At 41.4% G+C, this 20244-nt stretch overlaps 1 pseudogene; it reads right to left on the bottom strand.

Annotated features, from left to right (window-relative positions):
• Nucleotides 1-19508: 19508 nt before the first annotated feature.
• On the bottom strand, nucleotides 19509-19626 carry LOC124617302 (annotated as a pseudogene).
• Nucleotides 19627-20244: the final 618 nt, after the last annotated feature.

Here is a 20244-nt window from a genome sequence, read left to right as displayed (position 1 = left end):
CCGATGGGACCGATGACCTCGCTGTTTGGTCCCCTCCCCCAAATCAACCTACCAACCAACCAACCAACCATCAGTCGCTCTTGTATGTCCACTCTTTTGACTGGACCGGCCGTTCGCTATTGTAAGAAAACTAAACATCTACAGTCGTCCTCATGATCTTATTTATTGTATAGCTACCAGTTTTGGGCTCTTCAATGCGCCATTTTCAGGCCGTAGTTGATGCTGTAGGGGTTATCACAATCCACACATACATTGCATCAGTGGGAAATATAACTGGTTTTCGCAGACTATCTGTAACTGTGGTGTCCGCACTCCAACCATCAACTGCCGACCATCAGATGTGATGGCAGTTGATGGTTGGAGCGCTGACACCACAGTTACAGATTAGAATTATATATTAATAACTTCAGTTGCTGACGGAAGTTGATATATATCAACGGGGACTGCTAAAAATGTGTGACCCGACCGGGACTCGAACCCAGGATCTCCTGCTTACATGGCAGATGCTCTATCCATCTGAGCCATCGAGGGCACAGAGGATAGTGCGACTGCAGGGACTATCTAGCGCACGCCTCCCGCGAGACCCACATTCTCATCTTATATGTCCACACACTATATTCGTAGTGTCCCTACCCAACACACTCATTACTCGTGGAAGACATTCTTGACAAGTCCCGCAAGAGTTCGGGTAATGTGTGTGCATCCGCACAGAAGAGGAAGGTCATGGCCGGTATTCCCAGAACTATATACTTACATGGACATAGTGTCTGTTCTTTCGGACAATGTAAGTTACATTAGGCTGTGCCACATGCTCTACAAAGAGAGTCAAATTAGTAATACACATAAATTAGTAATACACATTTGGACATAGACCTTTGTATACGTTATTCTAACTGGCACATACACCCTTTTTCAGATATCCTTTTTCAGGTAGGTTTTTTCAATTGGAGCAGTGAATTTTCTTAATTATTTTCTTACATAACACGTCCATATGAATAATGTCTAACACAAAATGTATTTCATTTTCTTACTAACAACCTATACTGAAATAAAACATGTTTATCAACCTTTCTCGGTTTTTCACTTTTGGCATGTAGATACTTTCTAATTTATAGTATTCAAATATATTCTATGTTGGTATTATATACTCTGAAAAATTTTGTATGTAAGGTAGTAATGCGATGGCCCAGTGTGGGATATATCTCATGTATGTAAAGCGTTGTCGAAAGAAGAGGAAAAAAATGGCTGTGTTCGAAGGAGAGGGCGCGAGTGTTGCGGACGCGCTAATGTGGGTATATTAATTTCATTGTGAGATATTTTGGTAACGGATTTGAGCTTGGACTGTGAGTAGTTTCAGAATTATTTCCGCAGAGACATCTTGGTTGTTTGTATTTACCTAAGTAAACGCGTCCTCGAAATTGTGAAATACCAATTTCCTAGGGGGCATTATTGTACAAATGGAGCTTACTCTTGAGTTAAATCCGAAGATTATTAAAAACACTGCACTCGTAGATATAAACTACGTGGGACCTGGAAGTTTAATAAATGAAAATTCCTGATAAGAACTGTGAACTATGTTAACTATGTGCTGAAGCGTATGGAACTGTGATTTGTTCTCCAGGGCTGTATTAGTGAGAGGCCAAGATTTTAAGCAATTTACTTTATACGCACAGGAAAGTGAAGTTTACAGAGCGAAAAACTACGATTGTATGGGCCTTTGTGCATTTTATATGTTGCGTTTGTCGATTAAAAGGAATCCTCAACTTGGAAAGGGCGTGAACTGTTGATTGTACTAATTGTGTTTTGCCGTAACTGGACATCGGACTCTATTCTAGCACCCGTCCGCAATAGTTGAGATTCGAGACGGACTGAAGTGTAGTGTTCCTGCAGCCAGGGATGGTGATAGTCACAAGTTAATGTTATCGCACGACGTCCACTGCCGACCAACAGGAGGGATTAATTAATATGTTCTTAGCAGTAAGGTGTTAAGTATGTATGTGTTTTGCGTTGTAGATAAGTGAATGAAAAGAGAACTCGAGCCAATGCAGATGCGAGAGAGGCACAAGAAGTCGAAAAATCGATGCCTAGCCGTTATCAATGAAAGCCAAGGAGCTGGCCACAACGAAGACTGGCGACAGCCATCCGCAAAAGTCCACTTTATTGTTATCAAGGACCTAAAAACGCATACTTCTTTGGTTGTTTAATAAGGGTGACGTTTTTTACTTATACCGTCTATAGACTGTAGAAGTGCCAGTGATAAATTTCTATCTGTTGGAGACCTTTAGTGTAGAAGGCAACGTAGTTCCTGTAGGTGAACATTCAAAGATTTGTTCTGAAAGGTTAAATTAATCGCTCGAATTAAATGGTTAACTGGATGAGGAAAGCCTTGTTTCAGAAGTTTATTTGTTGAAAGTATATAACCCCCTGTAGACACGTAATCATTGAACAATCAGAAATAGCGCTTTCGGTCCATTGATGTCGAAAGTGAAATCAATTTTTCGTGGTATTTGCATCGGAAAGTTTGTGGGAGAAATTAGTTTGACAGGAGGCAAGATCTATATGATCCTTATAACGAAATTATTCCACTGTTAATCTCTGGCATATGAATCTGCCGAATGAAGTAGACTAGATACATAATATATACATACTTACATACAAAGAAATACAGCTTATCGCTAAACGCTTTTGGGAATAAAGTTACTGACAGAGGACGTTATATCGCTGACAATCGAGCGGCGAACATCTTTGCCTTTCAACAGTAAGTATGTAAGGGTGACGTTTTTTACTTATACCGTCTATAGACTGTAGAAGTGCCAGTGATAAATTTCTATCTGTTGGAGACCTTTAGTGTAGAAGGCAACGTAGTTCCTGTAGGTGAACATTCAAAGATTTGTTCTGAAAGGTTAAATTAATCGCTCGAATTAAATGGTTAACTGGATGAGGAAAGCCTTGTTTCAGAAGTTTATTTGTTGAAAGTATATAACCCCCTGTAGACACGTAATCATTGAACAATCAGAAATAGCGCTTTCGGTCCATTGATGTCGAAAGTGAAATCAATTTTTCGTGGTATTTGCATCGGAAAGTTTGTGGGAGAAATTAGTTTGACAGGAGGCAAGATCTATATGATCCTTATAACGAAATTATTCCACTGTTAATCTCTGGCATATGAATCTGCCGAATGAAGTAGACTAGATACATAATATATACATACTTACATACAAAGAAATACAGCTTATCGCTAAACGCTTTTGGGAATAAAGTTACTGACAGAGGACGTTATATCGCTGACAATCGAGCGGCGAACATCTTTGCCTTTCAACAGTAAGTATGTAACAAATGAACGAATTTGTCAAAATTTTGTCAACGTCTTCTAAGTAAATAAACTGAATGATACAGCACTAAGGACGCATTATAGACGCTGTTGGAAGGAAAATGTTTTAACATTTTTCATCATAATGGATAAGACTGGAGGATTCACGTGCATGTACCCGAAGTTATTCGGAAGTAAGAAATATCACAGGTCGATCACATAGTGTGACGTTACGACCTGGAAATTTCCTTGAGACTTAAGTTCACAAACAGACTGTCAAGAGCACTTGTCAGACCAAAAATCTTGCAACCAAATAAGAGAAGTGCAGACCGGCGAGGTCTTAGTTCTAACACAGTCCATGGCAAGGAGAAATTTGTAACTGGTCTCTCTATGACAAGAATTATGGGTACAGGAATTATAGAGGGACGTTACAACTTTCAGCGTGTCGCTAAATATCGAACGTTGGACTCCCAGCGCAAAACTCCGTTACCTTGGATTTTAATCTGAGTTTAACTGAAGTTAAGCTTTGGAGGTACGCCATTACCAAGATCGTCCATTTTGTCTCAGTGTATCAGTGCCTGAAGACTTCATTGCGTCGGTGAGACTAGGTTATACCAAGGTATGTCTTCTCTAACATTTCTCCATTCATTGACAAGACTCTGTGGTGGTAAGAAAAGACTGTAGCCCTACAGTTATTCAGAACTTTTTACGTCAATGTTTATGTATGATTATGATACTAAACTAGAATAAGAAATAAGTAAGAAAAAGATAAAAAGGTTATACTTTTCTAGAAAGAACTTATTTGCAATTAAACATATAATACAATTAATTAAAATATAATAATTAAAGTATAACTACTGGTCAACTGTAGAATGTTATGTACAGTAAACAATCACATTTTGCACGAGCGAAGTATTTGATTGAAAACTTGGGGACAGCATCCGACAGGTCAAACTGAAAAGCATTGCAATAATTTCTTTTATTTAATATGTGTAGCTAAAACAAAACAAATACACAACAGCTACTATTTATCAAATAGTTTTGCAAAGTGCCAGATACTGAATGTCATAGGGATCTGTTTCTCGCAGCCGTCTGCTAACAAGAGTCATTATGCAAGCGATTATTAGAATTACACTCACTGCGGAGGACTGTGTAAATTTTATTTGCTCATCTAGCATAATTCAGCCACATATTTGAAGTATCATATCGGTAGTTATTTTGCCTGCATGCTTATCAGAAAACTTTGGTCATCTGAACACAATATGGCTTACATTACTAATCTTATAGTTCCGGTACTTTAAAACAGTGATACGTTATTTGAATTTCTTATTGTGTAGTATGATTGAAACAGCGTAAGAGCTGTAGGTGTGCAAGTTATGCTTACCTCTGGGAGACAGTAATGAATTCAGCATTTTGGTAAAAAATCTATTTAGTGTTGACAACGGCGTTTCTAGAAGCTGCTAACTGTTATGTTATTCTATAAGAGGCTTGGAGTAAGCTATACTTCAATTGTCATAACAAAATAGATAATACAGCAGATATATTAGGAGACAGGAGTGAAATGTCAGTGTTTTATGGTCCCCTTGTATTGTGTAGCATTATTTTTGACGAATTTCAGTAGCCAGTACTCATTTTGTGTAAGTGCAGCATCTACAAGGTTACTGCAGGTAAGTACAACACATTACTCTCATTGTTCGCTTTTGTACAATCAATACTTTTTTTACAAGTGATAAATAACACCAGAAAATTGTATTATAAGGCATTAATGAGTGAAAATATGTTTCTTTCCAACATCATAATAATAATAAGTGTAAAAATTGTTCAACTTGGATGTTTGAGCAGTTCAGCAATGCGTTTTCTTCCATTTCAATTTATCTTCAGTACGTACATCATACAATGTGCTACATTCTACCCTACTTACCACCACCCATTTATTACTTGCTGGTATTATTCCACTTGTTGCACAGAACTGAAAATAGTGTGGTTTTTATTTACCAAATTAAGAGAGAGTTGAAGGGTCTCTTCGTAAGTCGCTTCATTGACTTTCAGGTATAACATCAACTTTTATAGCTCTTAACAGCATCCCTTATGTGTCGGTGTCCTATAAGTCTGTATGTTTTTGAACTGGGTGTAAGTTTCTCTGAATATATGGACAGCTTCGCCAACTTATGTGTATAGCAAAGCGAAATTCTTCTGAGTCAGAGTGTGTTGGATTCCTTGTTTCTCACAGCTTTGGTAGGTGATTTGTAAATAAATACACTGCAGTTGACACTGGTTCTGCCCAAAAACACTTAAGTAGCTCAGCATCGTTTAGCATACTTGTCTTCTCTACAGTGGTACTGCTGGCACGTTGAGCAACTCAATTCTGAGAGGGACTACTGTGAATGGTAGTCTAATGCCTGATATCCATTTCATTCCTTAAACTGTCTGTTTATATATTCTGATCTAATAATTTTAATTTTCTTCCCATCTATCCTTCGACAATTTTGTAATAAATAGCAGATACATCACTCACTTGATCTTTGGTACTTATAAAGTAAACACGAATATATAAAAATCATCTATGAATGTCAGGAAATAGTAGCTAACTCGTAAGGATTTATTCTCCATAGGCCCAGAGAGATCTGTATAAATGAGTTGCAAGACTTATATTGATCTGCATTGACTTAATTTAAATGGCGGTCTGGCCTGCTTTCCTTGCAAACACATCTCACATTGTATATTATTCTTTCCATAATTTTCCATCCCAATTGCCATATTCTACAATATGGACATACTTCGTCTATTCAAATGTCCAAGTGTCCTATGCCAGAAGAAATCTTTTGCAGCATAAACAGGATGATTTCCAGTTTCAGCATAATCTTGAACTGTATTTAATTTGTAAATACCGCTTACATTAGTTGCAGTGGCTACAATATCGCCACAGGAGTCATTTATTTTGGCTCCCTCTTCATCAAAGATAACCTTGTTGACCATCTTAACTATTTCGCTTACGGACGGCAAATTAGTTGCAATATCCTTCACATAATGAACATCATGCGCAGTAACAATTTGGTTTTCCCCATTCACTAGCAAACTAAGATCAACTTTTCCTGTGAGTTCATACACAAACTTAGACCCATCAACTGTGGAAATTCCAATGTCAGTCCTTGAGTGAACATCATACAAAACTGATGGAGCGTTAATAATGTATATATATGCTCCTCCATCTGGAAACCATTCTGCATGGTCCTCACTCGCTTCACTAAAAGAATAAAAAGTAGAAAATGCCGTACCTTTATGGGTAGTTTTCCTCTCGAGACTACAAAAATTAACATGCTTCTTTTCTTTGTTATTCAACCTTTCACTACGCTGAGATGAAAAATATTCAATCTTCCGGCACCTGAAGCTTTTTAGTGGCTGCTTGTTGTTCTAGCATAAGAGTCCAGACCCGATGCTGTTTCTATCTTCGGATCATAAGAATCTGGCTCATTTTTTACGTCCCGCAGAATCTTTATCTTCGCACCATCTGTTGCAGTGGGTATTCCCGAACTTCCCAAACCCATAATCATAGGTGAATATTTCTCCGATAGCCCAGTTAACAACGAAGTGCCAATCCATTCTTCTGCAATTTAAATACCAATATTCTTCAGACGATCTGAGATTGAAATTATTCATGTATTCGTCCAGTTTTTTCAGTTGGCCCAGTTAACAATGAAGTGCCAATCCATTCTTCTGCAATTTGAATACCAATATTCTTCAGACGATCTGAGATTGAAATTATTCACGTATTCGTCCAGTTTTTTCAGTTGTTCCATCTTGTAGTTATCGGCTCATGAAGTAATCCTAATTTTCTGGTTAAACCTTCATCTTGAAATGGGTTTTTCAGTTTGTCCTATACCTTCTTTGCAGTCGTAGGCTTTTCTATGTGACCATAATTTACTGGATCCATCAAAAGGATTAGTTTTATTTTCGCCTTGCGATCCTTAGCAGAAAAATTCGATTCCATAGGTTTCGATGTACCATTTTTAACGTCCTAAAGGGGTCTTCTAAATGCAAATACGTATAAACGGCAAATTTCCAAATTGCATTGCTATCGCGACCTACGAGCTTCTCTATTTGCAGTGCTTGTTTCGTACTCATATTAACAGTCAGTTTTATTCACCGTATACACAATGCAATTTAATATGAACTTTTACGCATTTTGTGCAAACACACTTCTCCACGAAACTTATTGTTTCACCTTAATTCTGTGCTGCGCCCATAGCCTTTTGGATTATTTGTTTAGCGGAGCGAAATAAAGGCGAAAAATTCTTTAGGGACAAAATAAAACTTACATTTTATTAACAGGTGAACACATTTTACATATAGGTTACGCACAACCATAGAATATCATTTCACGGAGGTCTAATGCACTTAGCACAACGTATACTATGCACAACAATCAACACCGTCGCATTTGCTTAGGTGGCACAGGTAGAATGTTCATATTGTCTGTGCGCCGGCTTCTGGGCTGGGAATCGTTGAAGAGGTAACATCTAGTTTTAGTCCTTAGTGTTGTAATATTGCGAATGTGTAAGTTTCAGCTTAACTGAGTGCTCAATTGATTTCTTCGTAGGTTTGAGCTACTACAGAATAGCTTGGGATACTTCGCATAGGCAGGAACTAAGAATAATATCGTGATTTTTGGAATTATGGCAAGTGGTTTCTTTGTGCTCTATAACTTTGGGACATGAAGTAATGTACATCTATCAGTGTGACTATATTCCTCAATTAATCGTGGAACTGATTATGAGCAGTGCGTATGGTTTTAACATTCAGTAGTCATATTAACAAAAGGCCACTGTTTTGTGCAAATTTGAGTGAATTTTCTTTGTACATGGTTGGTAGCCATTAGCATGTACTTTGTTCATAATGTCGTGCTTTAGTATTCTATGTCTGAAAATGAATTAGTTTACTAGCTTAAATAAATTCTCGTGCACAATCTGATAGCGTGATCTTTCTTGTCGTGAGGCTTCTTTTTATATTTCATCGACTTTTCTTTGTAGCCGGGAGCCACGTGGTTACTAATGATTTCTGGTGACTCCCACCTTCTGGAAGACTTATTTTCAGGACTTACTTCTTATTCACTGTTCTTAATTGCAATCTGGAGTAATTAACTATAGATCTGCCAATAATTTTCTGTTTAAGTATTAGACCATCGCGGCTAGTTTCTCTCTAACCTAATTTAGATCTTATTTTCTTTACTGAATTATTGAACAATTTCTCTCTCTGTGATGAATGATTAGTCAGAAAGTATGCGTGCTTGATCCATCTTTCCTACAGCATTCCCGATTTCAGACGATTGTGTTACTCATGTAGGGATTTCAGTTCGTTTTACCAGCAATATTCAGTGCCAACATTCCATGCTGGGCTAAGTTTTTTCTGTTAAATGTACATTTGTTCATGTGGTTCGCTTTAAAGAATTAATCCTGAAATAAATGTATAAAGGAAGCCATTCTGATGTTCAATAATGCACCCGTTACCTATCCAATTTCCTATGGAGGCTCTCCCGGGCCAGTTCAAACGTATGTGATTATTAGTATCTTTAAGAGCATTTCCCAAGCAGATTCTCCTACAGAACTGATCAAGAGTTATCAAGGCATATCAAAATTTCATAAATTTTTCCTTCCTGAACTGAAGTAAGTCCACTAACCGTTTTTTTCTTTCCAAGCGAATGCTCAGGGTCATTAAGTGGTAGGACAATTCAGGTGGCGACACCAGATATGCCGACCAGAGTGGCCGAGCGGTTCTAGGCGCTACAGTCTGGAGCTGCGCGACCGCTACGGTCGCAGGTTCGAATTCTGCCTCGGGCATGGATGTGTGTGATGTCCTTAGGTTAGTTAGGTTTAAGAAATTCTAAGTTCTAGGGGACTGATGACCTCAGCAGTTAAGTCCCATAGTGCTCAGAGCCATTTGAACCATTTGAACACCAGATATCTTCTGTAATAAAATTCAAATACAAATAGTAATGTACCAGGTTACGTAACAGAATAAATTTCTATCGGTCAAGATAACTGTACAATTGAACAGGTATATTATAGAATTACTTTTCAGAGAATTTTTTCATAATCTTTCAAAAACTAGGTTAAAATTTCATTTTTTAATTTAAAACATTAAAATTAAATATAGTTTTGGTTGCAGATTATTAATTGGCTAACGACGCATTTCACCATCGCGGGGCATCTTCAGATTATCTTAAAATATTCCTTTTACAACATTTTAAAAACCACAAAACGGCTCTGTGCTAGACTGAAGCACGCATCGACTGAGACGACGCCGTACAGACCTTAATGAAGTCGTACCAGCAGGACAGACTGGTGCGATGGTAGGATCACCCTCACAAATAAGTGCACACATTTAAAGATATTACAAAGTGCTGCCGCCGTAAGTTCACAGCAGGAGCGCCAAGCGGGCACACAGACCGATCGATTTCCTCCGAACAGGCCATATTTAGATCTGAAGATGGACTAATTCCGTTGAAACAGGTCAATGGAATAAATATAAGTGATCCAGACTGTCCTTCGATCATATAATTAAAAACCAAGATATCCTGGGGAACCAATGCCGCCTTTCTGTATTTTTGGATTTTTTTTTGTTAGTTAAGATTAAAATCATCGTTTGTAAAACATGCTTTTTCAATAGAATATCATGATCCACACAACCAATCGCCTTGGACAGATCACAAAAAATACCCACTGGGTACATTTTCTTATTTAATGGTTTGGTGAAACAAGAGTGCACACTCAACACAGCCTTCCGAAATGCCTTCACAAAAGAATAACAAGCATATATCCCAGAATTTGAATCAAGAACAGCTGCTAACATGAGTAACGTGTAAATATCCTTGGAGTAGTGAAGTAACTTAAATGGTTCAAATGGCTCTGAGCACTATGGGACTCAACTGCTGAGGTCATTAGTCCCCTAGAACTTAGAACTAGTTAAACCTAACTAACCTAAGGACATCACAAACATCCATGCCCGAGGCAGGATTCGAACCTGCGACCGTAGCGGTCTTGCGGTTCCAGACTGCAGCGCCTTTAACCGCACGGCCACTTCGGCCGGCCGAAGTAACTTAAATCACTTCCTCAAGTCTTCTGGTCTGACTGTATACCAATTAGGTTGCTTTCGGAGTATGCTGATGCAATAGCTCCATACTTATAACAATCATAGACAACCGTTCGCTCGACGAAAGATCCGTGCCCAAAGCCTGTAAAGTTGCACAGTCACACCAACATTCAAGAAATGTACTATGAGTAATCCACTAAATTACAGGCCCATATCATTAACGTCGATATGCAGCAAGATTTTGGAACATATATTGTGTTCGAAAATTATGAATTACCTCGAAGAAAACGGTCTATTGACACACAGTCAACACGGATATAGAAAACATCGTTCTTGTGAAATACAACTAGCTCTTTATTCCCATGAAGTGTTGAGTGCTATTAACAAGGGCTTCCATATCGATTCCGTATTTCTGGGTTTTCGAAAGACTTTTGACACTCTACCACACAAGCGACTTGTTGTGAGATAGCGTGCTTATGGAATATCATCTCAGTTATGTCACTGAATTTATGGTTTCCTGTCAGAGATGTCACGGTATATAGTAATGGACGGAAAGTCATCGAGTAAAACAGAAGTGATTTCTGGCGTTCCCCAAGGTAGTGTTATAGGCCCTTCGCTGATCCTTATCTACATAAACGATTTGAGAGACAATCTGAGCAGCTGTCTTGGGTTGTTTGCAGATGACGCTGCCGTTTATCGACTAATAAAGTCATAGGAAGATCAAAACAAATTGCAAAACAATTTAGAAAAGATATCTGTATTGTGCGAAAATTGGCAATTGACACTAAATAACGAAAATTGTGAGGTCATCCGTACGAGTGCTAAAAGGAATTCGTGAAACTTCGGTTACACGATAAATCAGTAGAATCTAAAGGCCGTAAATTCAACTAAATACCTAGGAATTACAATTACGAACAACTTAAATTGGAAGGAACATACAGAAAATGTTGTGGGGAAGGCTAACCAACGACTGCGTTTTATTGGCCGGACACTTAGAAAATGTAACATATCTACTAAGGAGACTTCCTACACTATAATGAGATTTTCACTCCGCACCGGAGTGTGCGCCGATATGAAACTTCCTGGCAGATTAAAACTGTGTGCCGGACCGAGACTCGAACTCGTGACCTTTGCTTTTCGCGGGCAAGAGCTCTACCATCTGAGCTACCCAAGCACGACTGACGCCCCGTCCTCACAGCTTTACTTCTGCCAGTACCTCGTCTCCTACCTGCTTGGGTAGCTCAGACGGTAGACCACTTGCCCGCGAAAGGCAAAGGTCCCGACTTCGAGTCTCGGTCCGGCACACAGTGTTAATCTGCCAGGAAGTTGCCTAAACTATGCTTGTCCGTCCTCTTTTAGAATAATGCTGCGCGGTGTGGGATCCTTAGCAGATAGGACTGACGGAGTACATCGAAAAAGTTCAAAGAAGGGCAGCACGTTTTGTATTATCGCGAAATAGGGGAGAGAGTGTCACTGAAATGATACAGGATTTGGGTAGGACATCATTAAAAGAAAGGCGTTATCGCTGCGACGGAATCTTCTCACGAAATTCCAATCACCAACATTCTCCTCCCAATGCGAAAATATTTTGTTGACACCGACCAACATAGGGAGAAACGATCACCACAATAAAATAAGGGAAATCAGAGTTCGTACTAAAAGATGTAGTTGTTCGTTCTTTCCGTGCCCTATACGGGATTGGAATAAAAGAGAATTGCGAAGGTGGTTCGATGAAACCTCTGCCAGGCACTTAAACGGATCTGAGCACTATGGGACTTAACTTCTCAGGTCATCAGTCCCCTGGAACTTATAACTACTTAAACCTGACTAACCTAAGGACATCACACACATCCATGCCCGAGGCAGGATTCGAACCTGCGACCGTAGGGGTCGCGCGATTCCAGACTGTAGCTAAACTCTTTCCGGAGACATACGTCGCTGAACGGAATATTCAGGTAGGAAGCAATGAAGGCGAAGCAGAAATAAAGCGGACCATGTAATCTCATTAGCTATGACGGGCGAAGCACTCTGACGTGAGGTAACAAGCGGGGAGCGCCTGCCTCTGCGTGTGACGTTCTGCTCTGCGACGCTCCGGCTTTCTTGCGGCGACAAAGGCGGCGCCCACTCGAGCAATTACGGCCGGCGCGCATTCCGCGAGGAGCCGCGGAGGGCCGCGCCATTCACTCTCCCCACACAGGGCGCGCCTTTGTGCTCGCCGCCCTCTGACAGTTTCATTAATGGCGAACAGATTGCGCCCTGTTCCCCGCTTTACCTTCCCGGCCGAACTCCGCACCAGCGGCGCTGCTCCAGCCAAACTTGGGCAGTCCTTATGTCCAATTTCAGTTCGTTACGGTCAGCGTCGGGACCGACTGGTGGGGTTGGGTATTGCGGCGGTTATGAGGGCGTCTCGGTGTGGCTGGATAAAACGCGCCCTGGTGCTGGTTTCCTAACAAGGCGAGGCTAAGTCCGACATTACACGATCTTATTTCTTTGCCAAAGAAATATGATCAAATATTCGTCAAATTTCTCTGACAATGATCTTTGACGTGGCGCTAAGAAAGGGTATTACACTGTTGTCAATGCCGCTTTGATAGTAGTGTTAATGAAGCACCATTTTCTCTGCTGCATACGTATTTGTTGTGGTCACTACTTCGCGAAGGAAGTCACCAGTAAGAAAGAGGTGGAAATTTCCCAGTCTCATTGTTGCTAGAGCACTTTGAGGAAGTGTGGATCCCGCTAATCTAACAGAGTAAGTACACTCTCTTTCATGTTCAGTATTTTCCAGAAGACCAAAACGGAAAATTAGGGCGTCGAGCGCGGTTCGCATTGGAGGGGAAACTGTTGATCATGAATCTCTACATATCAGATCATCGACTCCAAAAGAGAAGTTAGATATCATATTACACAAAGGAGATATTTCGGCCACCGAGAGCATGTTCTGATACTTCAGTGCAAATAAGGGTGTAACGGACCAATAACATCGCTATCTGTGACCTTCGACCAACCACGTATTACTCACAGCCTTGGATCGTAGTGTTTAAGGTATGTTTACACTGACCATATAAATTGCATATTGGCGACGATATAGCCCGGCATATTGCCCCGCAACTTTTCTGACCACACGATTTGCATCCTCAAGTTCGCCCACTGTACCCGGCAACGTCCGCAGCAATCAATTGCCTGTGAGAAGTGTTTACATGCACTAAACAATGGTCGCGAAGTGAACGAAAGAAAGCAAGTGCAAATGAGTGCGCCTGTGCAGCATTTATATCCCAAAAAACCTACAGTTAACAAGACAAAGAGAAATAGGTCTTTGTGGATGAATTCTTTTTTTAAGAATCTGAACTACTGCCGAAACTTTAATTCTTCAACTGATTCTGGAACATGCCTTTTCTATAGTACTGAAACACTATTTTGAATATATCGTAAAACTAATTCGTCGACGAATAGTTTGACCAATACCAATGTGGAAAACTGTACCAGTTACAACTGTATGGGCGATCGTCTTTCAGTTTTTGGCTATTGGCGATTCGTAAAGAAGTTTGAATTACCTCTTTAAAGAGCATTTTCCACCAATATACCTCTTGATCTGAGAAGTTTGACACGATTTGGTGGAAGGACTCACTAAAATAACAATCAAATGTGTAAATTAACATTTTATTGTGGTTCACCAGCACAGTGAGTAAACTATGAATTGCAAAAAAGCGACACACCAACGACCAGAGTTACGGGACGTGGAAAGTAATGTATAACAACAGTGTAGAAAAACAAGAGTCAGCCACTTGCTGTCCATAAACATGGAAACAAACCTGATGAAACTTCAAAAAATTTTGGAAGTCTTAAGGACCTACGTAGACTAAAATTATGGCTCACTACTAATGATCTTCTACTATTAGGGAGAAATCCTTTTTCAACTGATGGTCATGGTACACTGCGAGTACCAAAAAACACCAACAGACTTCAGGGACAGGTTCCTTACACCAAAACAAGAAAAAATTGTCTAGTAAATAACGGCTCTGAAGCGCACACCTTCAGAGATATGAGCAATACTTCATCTTCGATTCTATGAAACACATTTCTCCTACTGCGAGCTCTTTGCTTTTCGTATTTTGGGAGGAGGTAGTATGTACTAAAAAATAAAAAAAGAGCAAGTGCTGATAGCTCTTAAGCTACGCATTCTAGAGCCCGTGTTTACTATACTTTTTTACTTACTTCTGTGTGAGAAACCTGTCCCTAAAGATTGACAGTGTTTTTTCCTGGGAGACCATGTATATTAATTCCTATTTTCTAAAGCTCTCGTAGTAGATGAGGCATCGCATTCATGAAATTCATGGTTCTTTCATCTGTCCACTTTTACATACATGTAGGCAACGGATAAATTGAATACTTCTATATATGCGCGGTACCTTTCAATGGTATTGACGAAGGAAGTAGGTACTGACAAGGAAAGTAGAGTAGGCGATAAACGACATGAACAGTGGGAAAGCTACAGGGGATGACGACATACCAGTGGATTTGCTTAAAGAAATCGGAAATGAAAGTTTGTAAGTTCTGACAGAACTCATAAACAAAATCTATGAAACTGGAGAATGGCCTGAAGACTTTTTGGGCGTCACAATGGTTGCTCTTGAGAAGAAAAAGCAAGCCAAGAAGTGTAGTGATTAAAGAACAATTAGTCTGATATCGCAGGGGGCATAGATCATTGCAAGAATACTAAATAGACGGTTGGAAAACAAAATTGAAGAAGTGATGGGAGAAGACCAGTTTGGCTTCAGGAAACGAAAAGGGACCAGAGACGCCATTGGCATGATGAGGATATTGTCAGAGAGAGTTTTGGCCATTAACGAAGAAGTTTGCGCTTGTTTTATAGACTGGCAGAAGGCCTTCGACAGAGTCAATTGGAATATACTGATGAACAACCTTAAGGAAATAGGAGACTTATAAGGAACTTGTACCTGCGACAAAGAGTAAAGATACGACTGAACTATGGAGAGACGAACAGTGTGGAAATAGGAAGGGGAGTGAGACAAGGATGTTGTCTGTCGCCAAGTCTCTTCAACCTGTGTGGAGAAATGCTGGCGAGAGAAGCGCTGAAAGGATGCGGAAACTTCAAAGTAGGAGGACGTCTCATCAACACCATCAAGTATGCAGACGACCTGGTAGTGCTCGCCAAAAATCAGAGACAGTTGCAACACATGATGAACAATTTGGTGGAAACGGGAAGAAAATACGGCAAGGAAATCAACATCGAAGAAGCAAAAGTGATGCGCATATCAAAACGTGAGACACACTTGAAGATAACTGTTGACAATCGGGGACTGGAAAATGTGAATCAGTTCAAGTAACTGGGAAGTTTTATCACAAAGGATGCCCACTGCACCAACGAAATCCGAGCAAGAATCGCCATGGCCAAAGCTGCTTTCAACAAGAAGAGGACTCTGCTGACCAGCAAGTTGTGTTTGGCATTGAGGAAAAAGTGCTACATTTGGAGTATTTCACTGTATGGAGCAGAAACACGGGCCATGAGAAAGAAGGAAAAAAAAATACTTAGAGAGCTTTGAAATTTGGTGCTGGAGGAGAATGGAAAAGATCAAGTGGACAGATCGCATAAAAAATGACGATGTACTGCGAAGAGTAGGAGAGAAGTATTATGCGCACAAATCTTCAGAGAAAGGCCAACTGGATTGGACATGTACTTAGACACGAGGGACTCGTACATGATGTCATCGAAGGGAAAGTCAGAGGAAACTCAGGACGAAGAAGAAGAAGAATTCAACATCTGGACGACATGAAAGATGGAAGGAGATACAACAGACTGAAGGAAGAAGCTGAAGACAGGGAACAGTCGAATCAGAAATTCTCCGTACGAAGATACGGACTTGCCACTAGTCTGAATACTACATAATACCTTTCAAACTGGGGCGCTGTCGGCTTGGGAAAGAGGAAGCAAGTCTGAGAGTGCAATGGACAGATTTACAAGCAAGGACAGAGTCAGATATGGCTCAGCCATACGAAATATTCTCTACCATCGGCGGACAACAACGGGAACACCTCGGTCATACCTCAGCAACTACCTGTGGCAACCTTCTCCACCAGCAATACTGCCCGACCATACCGCCGTATTGTGTATACTGCAGTCACACCGCTGCAGTCGCACACTGCCGTGAAATGAGGCCCGAGTGATGGGTCCTCTAGTAACTGCGGCAGCGCTTGTGCCAGCAGCAGGCTGGGAGGGTCCACGTGTTTTGCAGCCCTCTGGCGGTTCGAAACCGTGTGTGTGTCAGCGAGGCAGTGGTCCACGGCTCCCTTTCTCGCGTGTCGCCTCGACACAGATTCAGGTGGGCGCGCATTGTGGCGTGCGCACACAATGAGACCCGGTTTGACGGCCGTTCTAGCAGCGGCAGATACGGCGTCGGCGCACTGAATGCGCCGCTCTCCATTCGGGGCGGCCTGGTCTCCTCTGGTCTGGTCCGTGCGACACCTCACACCAATATGGCCTACTGACAGCGAGGTCCCCGTCTGAAGCGGTCGGAGACAACAGTCCGCACGTAACTTACGCCAGAAAAGGACTGCCGTTCGCTTCAAACACCTCATATTGGAGTGGAGTCAGAAGGTCGAACTTCAAAATACAGTTTTTCCCATACTTTTCCGTGAGCTAAGGCTCTTTAATCGTGCAGATAATTGGCCTACTGTTAGAGGAAACATCTCGTGTCGAAGATCAATTCGACAATATCATCCGGAAAATTACCAGAGGATGTTCAGTATGCGGACCTTCTTCTGAGGCCGCCATTGATAGGAATCAGTATGATTACGATGATATCGCTTATGCAGATGAAATATTGGAGATTCTTACAGGAGACAATTGAGCAAAATTGAAGGAGTCGTCATGCTGTGCACTAGACCAAATCAGCTGCTCTGTTCTTAGCCGGCCGGGGTGGCCGAGCGGTTCTGGGCGCTACAGTCTGGAGCCGCGCAGCCGCTGCGGTCGCAGGTTCGAATCCTGCCTCGGGCATGGATGTGTGTGATGTCCTCAGGTTAGTTAGGTTTAATTAGTTCTAAGTTCTAGGGGACTGATGACCTTAGAAGTTAAGTCCCATAGTGCTCAGAGCCATTTTTGCTCTGTTCTTGTCATAAGCTGAGAGCGATTCCAGGCCAAGACAACATATAACGTGCTGAAAAAAAGTCTTTCTCTAACCTGTTGGACAGTATGTCAAAGAACCAAAACGAAACAATAAAATTGGAAGACAACGTACAAAGCGCACGGATTAAAAAGGGTATAAGACAGGGATATTTCGCCCCTACTGAATAATCTAGACATTGAAGAAGCAATGATGGTAATAAAAGAAAGGTTCAAGAGTGCTATTAAAATTTACAGTCAAAAGGATACTAGTGATAAGATTCGCTGATGACATTGCTATCTTGAGTGAAAAGCACTGCGTCTTCAAGCCACGAGTGGCCTACCGGGACTATTCGACCGCCGTGTCATCCTCCGAGGAGGATGCGGATAGGAGGGGCATGGGGTCAGCACACCGCTCTCCCAGTCGTTATGATGGTATTCTTGACCGAAGCCGCTACTATTCGGTCGAGTAGCTCCTCAATTGGCATCGCGAGGCTGAGTGCACCCCGAAAAATGGCAACAGCGCATGGTGGCCTGGATGGTCACCCATCCAAGTGCCGGCCACGCCCAGCAGCTCTTAACTTCGGTGATCTCACGGGAACCGGTGTAACCAGTGCGGCAAGTGAAAGTGAAGAAGAATTATAGGATATTATGAATGGAATGAAAATTAACGAATACAGAATACGGTCTGAGAGTAAACCGAAGAGAGATGAATGTAATGAGAAGCATCAGATATGAGAACAGCGACAAACTTAACATAAGAATTGGGGATCACAAAGCACGCAAGTTAGAATTCTGGTACCTAAGCAGCAAAATAACCATGATGGACGGGGCAAGGAGGACGTGGTAAGCAGACTAGCACTGACAAAAAGGGCATTCCTGGCCAAGAGAAGTCTGGTAATATCTAACACAGGCCTTAATTTGAGGAAGAAATGTCTGAGAATATACGTTCGGAGCATAGTATAGTAGCAAAGCATGGACTTTTGAAAAACGGCGAATCGAAACATTTGAGATGTGCTGCTACAGAAGAATGTTGAGATGTATTAAGAAATCAAGTATTAACTTCATAGCACTAATGGGAACTGTAGAAGGTAAAAAGTATAGAGGAAGTCAGAGGCTGGGATACATCCAACAAATAACTGAGGACGTAGGTTGCAATTGCCATTCTGAGATGCATTCGTGGCGGGCCGCATCAAACCAGTCAGAAGACTGATGACTCAAAAAACTGTTAGACAGCGTGACATTATCATTCAAAGTTGTGACCATACCATGCTGACAATAGTATTTTTTTTTCTCTGTACTGACCTACTAGGATCTGGTAACAGCTTCAATTCCTCTCCTTTCTTCGTTGTTGTCTCCCATTCTTCCAATACTCCCTCAATTTTCTCCCCATACTGTCTCTTCCTTCCTTCCATCCACGTTGTTCTCGATTTCTGATTTCTTCTGGTTTGAAAGCCTACTAACTTCAGTATTTTGTTGTTAAGAAGTTTTCATTTCCTTATTTTCAGTTCTTTGATGTTGTTTCTTTCTAGTTCTTTATTTATTTCTGTAATCCATGCTATTGTCGACTATTCCTTACAGAAATACAGCATTATTTGTTTCATTATCACCTGTTTACCTTTTGTACTATTCTACGCCAGTTACTTTTGGGTAGGCATGAAATTAAAAAACAGCAGGAAACCAGCAACCGCGATTAACAGTACAATCTCTCTGATACGAACAAATTTGACTGCGTAGGATGTGCGCTGGTGCAAACTGGCAGTTGTTTATAAAACTAAAAAACTAAACTCCTCCCGAACAGGCCATGAAGGCCCAACGGTACCGACCGGCCGCCGTGTCATCCTCAGACCACAGGCGTCATTGGGTGCGGATATGGAAGGGCATGTGGTCAGCACACCGCTCTCCCGGCCGTATGTCAGTTTCCGAGACCGGAGCCGCTACTTCTCAATCAAGTAGCTCCTCAGTTTGCCTCACAAGGGCTGAGTGCACCCCGCTTGCCAACAGCGCTCGGCAGACCGGATGGTCACCCATCCAAGTGCTAGCCCCGCCCGACACCTCTTAACTTCGGTGATCTGACGGGAACCGGTGTTACCACTGCGGTAAGGCCGTTGGCCGACAGTTGTTTATAGACTTGTGAAACACTGCGTTGCCACAATGACGTATACAAAATCGCCTTACTTGACTTGTCGAGATAGACATGCGAAGCAACAGTGCCAAGACCACTGCAACTGTCAGAGATGTTATCTCGCCAAATCTGTTACAGTTTCTGTTCAGTCTGGGTAGCTGTCGTGTTTGCAGCAGTAATACTGATGTTAAACTAATGAAATTCCATATAGGTTGTTAGTGAGGGAATTGATGCTGCAGATCAATACCACTCCGTGGCGTATCGAGGTTAGTAACGGAATGGAAACTTTAGGTCTGACACCGATAAGAGGTCGCACAGGATCTGGCAAACCCAATGGAGCGTGTCCACTATGCCACACCTCCAGCAGCCCTTAGAGAGCCTGTATAGGGAGAGGGTAGCCATAGGTGAATTTGCCCGTGATTGGTTGATTAGCTTTGGTAGAAAAATGGCGCCAAACGTCTCTCGCGCTTCCTATGTACGCCGTGCTTTTGAGTTGAATTGAAGTTCAGAGGACTTTTGGAAACGATTAAAAGGTATTTGAATTATTGAGAGACTTGTTATGCGTTTTGCATGCATGTTCGATGTAGTTGTATATCGTTTTTAGTA

This window comes from Schistocerca americana, chromosome 5 (assembly GCF_021461395.2).
Source record: "Schistocerca americana isolate TAMUIC-IGC-003095 chromosome 5, iqSchAmer2.1, whole genome shotgun sequence".
NCBI classification, from domain to species: Eukaryota; Metazoa; Arthropoda; class Insecta; order Orthoptera; family Acrididae; genus Schistocerca; species Schistocerca americana.
Note: the sequence above shows the minus strand (reverse complement) of the source record. Positions and strands in the feature narration are given on the sequence as shown.